Here is a 10,223-nt window from a genome sequence, read left to right as displayed (position 1 = left end):
CCTGGCTTTCCTATCACTAACCAACTCTTAACATACCTAGATCTTTCACTCAGAACATATAGAAAGGGGTTTTCTGAATAAAGAAGATATTAAAGAATATAGAGATATCTGGAAAGGGGCTTTTCTTCAGGAAGTGGAAGGATGAAATAAATGCAGTCAGAGTAAAACTATCCAATTCTGAAAGGGATATTAGCTGTCCCTGACCAGCTCCAGTAGCCAGAAAAGTTGACAAACGAAGCCCTAGGGAAAGCACTGAGGTTTCGAGAATTTCCATACTTAAAAATCTCCAAGTTTAAATTTCCATTGCCTTACATGTAACCTTGAACTTAAGCTCTTCAGGACTGTGATAAAGATCTAAGTGGTCTTCTATTTGGAAAAGACTTGGGGCAGGGGTAGGGGCACTGCAAAAGGGATGTGAAGCCATTATCTATTTATGCCCAAGACAGGAATAGAAAGACTAAACTTAAACTGTCTTAGGACAAATATGAGTTAGCTATCATTAAGGATAGCCAATGGTTAGAGTTGTGAGTCTCTGGAACAGATCATTGTAAAAATCTGTACAGGTCTCTTTGGTTACTTTGAGGAATAAATTGATAATTTCTTGGTAACTCTTCGTAACAGGCATATCCTAACAGGGATGGGCTAACTAATTTGGATTCCGGCTGACCTATGGGAGGTGATGTAAGGTGAAAAAGTATGATCTCAGAGGGCCATGACATCATCACATCATCCAGCCATTTCTGAATTAGACCAGCCCATTAACATATATGGATTCTGGGCATGACTGGGAATCCCACAAAAGTCATACTACAAGGCTGAAGGTAAGGGGGGAATACCAGACCGGAACATGACATTTCATACTGCTTCCCTGGCAGGACATTTTCAAAGAAACAAGAACTGAAATGTAGCTTGAATTGGCATGCAAAGCAGGTGGCTATTTCAGTCTGAATCATGAGCAGGGACCAGAGTGGGCCATCTGAAACTAAAGGGCAAAAGAAAACCAAACACCAAGGTGAGAACTGTGCATGATAAAGAATTGAAACTGTCCAGACGACCGGACAGTTCCAAGCATTAGCTATGCTGGGTCCTGGGCCAGGAAGCAGAATTTTATAACATTTTCTTCCTGGTTAGAGTCATGCAACAGTGATATTCTCCCCCAACTGATGCAGGACAGGGCAAATATCCCAAGTAGGGGGTTGCGGGAGACCAAGCCTTGCACTGAGAGAAGAGGGTCCTTTGGCGGAGAGTGTAGAAAGAACTCAACTCACACACCAAAGTGAGAGTAAAAGGACAGTTTATTAGAAAAAGGATAACGCTCCACAGATGAAGCGTCGTCTCCTCTCAGAGGCAGAGAGTGAGAGGGACTAAGAGAGATGATATGGAGAGAAAGACAGTGAGAGGGACAGTAAGAGGGACCCTGAGTGCTCGGGGAATTCAGTTTATATATCATTCTTTAGTTCTTGTGAGTTATAGTTTAAAGATTTTGTTAACCCATTTTCTTTGATATGGACATACAGTGAGGAAGGGGAAGAGTATGTATCATGAAAAGGTAAGAATATGTAGAGTGAAAAAGGCCTGTTGGCATTTCCTAGCCTTTAATCCATAAGTTCCCTATGGTTTTAGCCAAAGGGAATGAGTGATTTTATTTTGTGTAGGGCAGCCACCGAAGGACTCTGTTGTTCTTGTTTCCCTTTCCACAGGTGTGGGGATGGGTTGTTAGCAATCCCAGTAGAGATTTTCCTTTGTTCTGCAGGTGTCCTCCTGGTCTGGCTGAAGGGCTAATCAGAATATTGCAGTCTCTGAATGTAGCTTGATTAAAAAAGAGATTTTTAATTCTCTTGCCTTCTCCCTACATTACAACCTCCCTTCCCCAGGATTCCTGCAGGCTCCTGGCCTGTCACAGGACTGCAGGACAGCAGGTGTCTTAGCACTGCTTTGCCTTGTACTGCAGTGTTGCCACGTTGCCTGTTGCTTTGCCACCCCCCACCCCCACCACCAGGCCAGGGTCACAGCAGCCTGTGGTGTTGTCACGGAGCTGACATCACCCAGACCCAGAGGGCAAAATTGTGGCTGAGGTGGCCAGCCACATCATCTGTAACCCAGTGTTTATGTTCTTTGCACAGATCTGCCAATGATCCTCAAGTTTAGTCTGGCCTTCAAACAGTGAATAGCTGTTATGAAAACAAAGCAAAGAAATATCTGATGGTAAAAAATTTTCAGGCTTCCTTCCTGAAGTATGTTTCTTGTCCTTTTACTGCTAGGTCATCTTCCTCCCTTCCTTATACTCCTGCATATCTCCCCTTCTGGAAAGCCTCCCTTAATCCTAAGAATTACTCACTTAGGTTCCTGTTCATCTCTGCTATGAGAATCGAAAAAGAATTTCTCATCCAAGCCCACTTTTTTTCTAACTGGGGAAGCTAAAGGAGTGTTTAGAGAAAGTAAATTAATTTTAATATTAGTTTAAGTTACACATGTCTTCAGTACATAGTAGACACCAAAGGTATTTAACTTAATCGAAATCAAATGCAAACTTCACACGTACTTGAGAGCCAAGGCAATTTTCATTTTTAATCTAGGTGTTACTACTTTCTGTTTGTGACCTTAGACAATTCACTTCACTTCTCTAAACTGCCTAATGAAAGGAAGATCATAATAACATGCCTCATAGGGCTTTTGAGAGGATTAAATGTGATACTCTCTGTATATGAGTTCCTTGTTCATACTTGTGAAAGTTAAGCAATAGCTGCATCAATTCTGTGTTCTCTTTCATATGTTCTCTTTGTGCCACTGCTTTTTGACCATGATCTCTATGAGGGCAGTGCCAGGCTGTCCCACCTAAAGGAGTGGAGTTGTCCAGCTGATTGATCCTGCATGCATACTCCCAAGAGAGCTCAGATACAGTTTCATGGTATTTGGGCTAGACTTAGGAGGAGGGCCTGGATCATTGATTTTGAGACAAAGGATTTATATATGCCTAATGAACCAAGCATGCTACTTCAGGCCATGATACATAGTTGTGAAGTTTTAGAAAGCTCGTGCATTAGTTTATTCGTTTACTCACCCTAGTAGATGTTACTGAACATTTATTATGTCTGAGGCTACAATATTGAAAAACCTTCAAGGTCTCCTTCCACCTAAGCTTACAGTTTAATTATTTAACCTAAAAAATAATGAGACAACTTCATTAATATTCATTGGAAAACAATTCACTTCACCTATGTAAGGAAACATTGTGCTTTATTTTAGTAAAGAAAATCAGAGCCTCTAAAGCTTAGCTGTTGAAAGAGATTATCTAGGTAGGAAGACTGGCTGACCAAACAGTCCTGAATTGGCTCCAATTTTCCCTTCCTCAGGTTTCTTACGTCTTTGCTGTTCTTTTACTGCCCTCTAGTCCAAGCATAGATTTTAAAATGTTTGTTTGTAAATTAAATAGGTTGGAGTCATACATATATAATAGCGACCCAAAAATTTTATTGCTAAGAAGATGCCCAATGTGTATTTTTTGTCTGTATTTTGTTCACTAAAACCATACGCCAGGATGTTAATAACAGTACCATTTGTAGTAGCCAAACATTGGAAACAACCCAAATGTCCATGTGCAATAGAATGAACAGATCAGGATATCTTCGCACAGTGGAATACTGCACAGCATAACAACAAACTACAACTATATCCACCAAAGGGAGGAATCTTACCAACACAATGTTGAGCAAGGGAAACCAGACACAAAAGACACTTTTAAGTATGGTTCTACTTATCTAAAGTTCCAAAACAGGCAAAACTAATCTGTAGTATTTGAAGTCAAGATAGTAATTGTTATTGGGGCTAGCGACTAAAATGGGCACAAGGAGTCCTGGGCGGGGGCTGGTAATGTTCTATTCCTTTGATTTGGGTGCTGCTTACATGGGTGAAAATTCATTGAGGTGTACATTTATGAGTTGTGCACCTTTACATATGGATGGCATACTTAAATAAAATATTTTTATAGGAAATAATATAGAATGGTCTGATTTCCTGATTATTCCATAGCTAATTCACTCATGAGCTTGGATTAAATGATCTACAACCCACTCTCAGATCGAACAAATGCCTAAGCACTTTGCATGTGTTTCTGTTTTTCCAGTCCCTTGAACGCATGTTGGAAGCAGGTGTGGTCTTATTTCCACCACATAAGAGATAATGTCTAGGCAGCTTTGTTCTCTTGGTGGCTTAGCTTGCCATCTCCTTGGGTCTCCTAGCCAGTTCTTGTTTCTCGACTGAAGAATTTTCCAGACCCCAAAAGATTGGTAGGACTATGGTGAATGATTCAGTAAATAGGTATATCTTTTAGGTGAGATCCCAACCCCTGTATCTAAGAGTAGCTATGCCCCTAATATAAACTGAATAATAAAATAATACTTTAACAAAACAATAATTATTGCATGCTACCATAAATTCTCCCCACTTTTAGAAAATAAGCTCCATGAGAGTGAAATTTTGTTTTCTTCACTACTTCATTTTGTTTTTTTTTTCATGGCTACTATAGTCCTGGCACCTAAAACAGTCCCTGGCACATAATAGATATTTAATAAAAATGTCTTAAACAAGATAATTATTTTCAAAGAAAAGCAGTGTACACAGAGGATAAGAGTATATTTTATAGAATTGGACTGCTTAGGTTCAAATCTTGGCTCTACCACTTACTAGCTTTGAGATATTGGACAAAGTATTTACTCTATCCATGCCTCATTTCCTTATTTGTAAAAATGGAAATAGTACTAGCATCTTCTCTTAGGGTTACTGTGAAGTTTAAAGAACACGTATAAAGATAATATATGAAACAGTTTGGTGACTACTGTGCCAAAAGTGAGCTTGTCCTGTCTCTCAGAAACACGGGAAATTTGTAGAATAAGTAATAAAAGGAAATATTAATAAAAAAAGAAATGGAATGAAAAAACTTTAAAATTGTTAAAATTCAAGATCCAGCAAAAATTGTTTTGTATGTATAGACAAACTATCTCTAAAATTTATATGGAAAGGCAAAGGACTTAGAATGGCTAAGACAAATGTGAAAAAGAATAAAGTGGAAGGAATCATTCTACCTCACATTAAGGCTTACAATATAACTGCTGACTCACGATAAAGCTGCAGTAATCAAGACAGTATGGAGTGATAGACATATAGATTGATGGTACAGGCCAGAGAACCTAGGAATTAGCTCACACAAATATGCCCAACTGTTTTTTGACAAAAGGACAAAAACAATTCAATAGAGGAAGAATAGTCATTTCAAAAATGGTGCTGGAGAAACTGGACATCCATAGGGAAAAAAAGAGAAAAAAGAACCTTGACTTAAACCTCACATCCAAAACAAAAGTTAATTCAAAGTGCTTCATTTAAATGTAAAATTTGAAAAAAGTCAATCACTGTATGATTCCATTTATATGACATTATAGAAAAGACAGAACTATAGAGATGGAGAAGCGATTAGTGGTTGTTAGGAGACAGGGACAGGATGTGTACGCGTGTGTATGTGTTGCTCACAAGTATAAAGGGTTAGCACGAGGGATTTGTGGAACCACCACCACAATCAAGAAAAAGAATTGTTCTATAACAACAGAACAATTCTTTTTCTTGATTGTGGTGGTGGTTCCACAAATCCACACATGGTTTAATATTGCATAGAACTACACACATATGAACGAATGCATACAAAAAGGGGCAAAAACTGAATAAGATTTGTAATCCGGTTGAAGTATTGTTCCAATGTCAACTTCTTGGCTTTCATATCGTACTACAATTATATAAGATGTCAACATTAGGGAAAGCTTCATGAAGGACAAACAGCTTTCTGTACCATTGTTTTAGCTTTCTGTGAGTCTTATTTAAAAATAGTAAAAATGTGAAATATTTCTCACAGCACATGGTATGAAGTAAGTGCTCAATAAACATTAACTATTATTCTTTTTAATTATTGTCATTACCATTATTACAAAAGAAGAATTACTCATTCACGCTCTTTGCCTGGCATAGAGTCAGCAATCAATAAATATTTGTTGATGAATGAGTGAATGATAGGTATGGGGAAAAGATGGAAGAGTGATAGATTTAAAAACTGGGTCACACAAGAAGCAGCTTTCGTGGAACTTCCATTCTAATGGAGGAAACAAACATGGAAACAACTAAACATAAGGCTTTATAGAGGTGGTGGCTCTGAGCTGAGGCTCTGAGGATAAGTAGATGGAGAAGAAGGATAAAGAATATAATGGGAGATAAGAATATAAAGGTAAATTGAGGAAGGTTCTGAATGCATTTGATGAATTTGATCTCTTATTCTGTGGGTGGTGGGCTACCATTAAAGAGTTTTTGTAAGATAACTCCAGAGCAGTGTGAAAGATGGATGATAGAAAGGGTGTAGGCCAAGTGAAAATACATTGATTACAGTTTAATTTAAAAGATTACAGTTTGATTTTGAGTTGATAAGGGTGTATTTATATTAACACTTCAGCAGTAACAGGACTTGAACCAACTTTTCTGTGGTCTGGGGTGAATTTTTTAAAGGAGTCAAATCCTGACCTGCTACAAAAAGGAAATAAAAAAGAAAGAAGGGTGTCCAACATCTCTATTTAAAATATAAATATATTTTACTCATTCATTCATTCATTCATTCATATTGGCTTTTAAAAAATTAAGGTAACATTGGTTAATAACATTATGTAAATTTCCGGTGTGTAACATTATAGTTTGATATCTGTATATTCTATTGGGTGCTTACCACCAAAAGTCTAGTTTCTTTCCGTTACCATATATTTTACCTGTTTTACCCATTTTGCCTTCCCCTTTGGTAATCACCATTCTAATGTCTGTATCTATGAATTTGTTTTTGTTTTGTTAGTCCATATGTTGCTTTTTTTGTTTTATATTCCACATATGAGTGAAGTCATATAGTCCTTTTCTGTTTGATTTATTTCACTTAACATAATACCCTCTAGGTTCATGCATGTTGTTGCTAATGGTAAAATTTCACTCCTTTTTATGGGTGAATAATTTTCCATTGTTTATATGTACCACTTCTTTATCCAGTCACCAGTCTATGACACTTAGGTTGTTTTCATATTTTGGCTATTGTAAATAATGCTGCAATGAACATAAGGGTACATATATCTTTTGTATTAGTATTTTCCTATTCTTCAGATAAATACCAAGAAGTGGAATTACTAGGTCATAAGGTAACTCTATTTTTAATTTTTCAAGGAAACGCCATACTGTTTTCATAGTGGCTGCACCAATTTACAATCCCACCAACAGTGCACACATCCTCGCCAATATTTGTTATTTATCTTTTTGATAATAGCCATTCTGACAGGTGTGAAGTGATATCTCATTGTAGTTTTGATTTGCATTTTCCTAACTTTAACTCATGTTAAACAGCTTTTCATACAGGCATCTTTATTTTGAGTTATATCTATTTTCCAGAATTCCAAGACTGAGTGGAACTGAAGTCACTGTATGTGTCCTTTCCTTCAGAGATAGGTCTTAACTTCTCGAGACAAAAAGATGTCCTGCAGGAAAAAAAAATTCAAATATGAATTCTAAAATCAAGTGTTTTCTATAACCAAATTTAAAAAAACTGCACCCAGCTCTCCTAAGGTCCACTTAAGGATGTTGTAATTTGGGGATTTCCACTTCTCTTTATTTCTCCACCTGATCTATTTCCTGTTTCTAAGGTACTTTGGTTGTCATGACAACATAAACAAATACAAGTAGTTTCCTTCAGTTGGACTGCTGAATTCCACTCTTAGCTCTACCCCTCTGGATTCTCTTTCACAGCCATTCTCCACTACAATTCAGTTAGCCTTTGCCTTTTTCTATAACCTACCTACTCCCTCCATCCCCAACTTTCTCTCTCAATATCCCTCTCCTGGTGTGGTTGCACACTTGAATGTGTGAATAGATATGGGTATTGGTCTCCAGATTTATAAATTCTGTGTACAAGCTAACCTCCCACCAGTGGAACTGACCCTTGCAAAGACTGCATTTTTTTTTTTTTTTTTATGGAGCTATACTGATTGGCAATTGGAATTAGGAATACTTTGGGTATTGACATTTTGTTTCCTATTAAATAGTTGTATAAAGAAGTAGTCATAAATTTTTACAAGTAGGAATATAAATAGCATAGAGTATCAAGGAAGTAGTGAGATATATACAAATTGGTACAAAATAGTGATCTAAAACAATGAGTGACCGAGGTAAAATTAAGAATTATTTTACCTTGCAGCCCAAATGCAAAAGAAATGGATTGGGAGAAGCAATTGAAGGCTGGAAAGTTCATAAATGAACTATGTGTTAACTATTCTTTCTCTTTCTTTCTCCTTTTCATTCTCTCTCTTCTTCCTAACATAGTCTTACATTGGGATAAGACATGATCACTCACACTTCCTAAAGTATGGTGACATTCCTAATGGGATGCAATAAAAATCAGCAGGGGAGGAGATCTGACTCTCTGAACAAAAACTCCTAGAATGTCCTGAAGCAACAGGTGGGTCTAATGTCAGAGCTGTTTGTGAGATGGGAAAATGTGTGAAATATTTCATCTTCTGTGAAAAGCACCATCAGTATGAAAATCCATGTGCTAAGCACCTCCTTGTGCTTCGTGCTGCCAGGAACAAGTTCCACGAACATATGCCCTGCTAATGAGGAAACTGCAAAAGAGAACTCAAAAGATTAAACACAGATCTACAGTAAGAGGTGTGTTTACATCCTATACGTAGGCAGACTGAGTATATTTTGGGGGTAGCAAGTTCTGGCCAAGCAAGTTTAACACAAAAAAAATGAGTGTTGCCTTACTTCATTTAACCTACCCAATTCAATATTCTGTCTTTGAGAGTGGAAATGAAACCTTAATTATTATGTAGAGCTTATTATATGAATGACTAATTAGTTCACATTATATACTATCATAATAAATCTATATCGTCTTCCCTACTAGATTAACTTTCCACTAGGACAGAGTCCCCTGTTAAATCACATTCTGGAAACTGAGAAAAGTCATCTGGATAGACAGTTAAATACATAGGGAAGCACTAATTTTTTAATATATACTTTTTTTTTCTAAATTGAAAATAATGGGGTATATTAAGTTTGTAAAACTATTCTTACATGAAATGTCTCAGAATGCTGCACTTCTAAAGTTTTTATGTTGGATTTTTGTAGTTTTTCCTGTCACTTTCCCTGTTGTTGTCTCCTACTTCTCTTTGCTCTTAAGGTAGAGCTTACTCGTTATAGACCCTCTTCCCCTTGACTACCGTTTCTAATCTGTTTTGGGCAGATAGTAATTGTTACTTATATTTGCACCACACTTTATCAATTATAAAGTATTTATTTGACTTTTACAGTTGATATCACTGTTAGTTATAGTCCTAAGGCCTTGCTTGGTCAATCAGAATATTCCATCTCTTTTTTACCAATGATTGTTTAGGGATGGTCCTATCAGAATATGCTAGAGTGATCAGGAAAGCAGTTCTTCTGAAGTTATGTATATATGTATGTATGTATGTATGTATGTATTTAAATTAGTTTCAAGCATACAGTACTTTGATTAGACATCTATATAGTTCATAAAACAATCCTCCCAATCGCTCCCTCCCTCCCCTGGCCCTCACTCTAGCCATCATATTAATGCTAACTGAATTCCCTATGCCGTGCTCCCCAACCCCATGAACAGCTATCAACTACTAATTTGTACTTCTTTAACCTTTCACCCCGTTCTACCAGCCCCCAAACCCCTTCTCCTCTGTCCATCACTAAATTGTCCACTATATTTGAGTCTGTTTTTGATTACCATTCTTTATTCCTGTTTTTGATACCAGTTTTTTCTTTTTAAAGAAGTCCCTCCAACATTTCCTGTTACACTGGAGTGGTGATGATAAATTCCTTTAGCTTATTTTTGTCGGGGAAGCTCTTTATCTGTCTTTCAACTCTAAATGATAGCTTTGCTGGATAAATTATTCTTGGTTGTAGATCCTGGGTCTTCATCCTATCAAATATTTTTTGCCAAGCCCTTCTGTCCTGCATAGTTTCTTTTGAGAAATCAGCTTCCAGTCTTATGGATGTTCTCTTATAAGTAATTAACTGTTTTTCTCTTGCTGCTTTTAATATTCATTCTTTGTACTTAACCTTTGGCATTTTAATTATGATGTGTCTTGGTGTGGGCTTCTTTGGATCCCTGATTTTTGGAATTCTCT

Source organism: Pteropus vampyrus, unplaced genomic scaffold, assembly GCF_000151845.1.
Source record: "Pteropus vampyrus isolate Shadow unplaced genomic scaffold, Pvam_2.0 Scaffold633, whole genome shotgun sequence".
In the NCBI taxonomy this organism is placed as follows: domain Eukaryota; kingdom Metazoa; phylum Chordata; class Mammalia; order Chiroptera; family Pteropodidae; genus Pteropus; species Pteropus vampyrus.
This window is presented reverse-complemented; position numbering follows the sequence as displayed.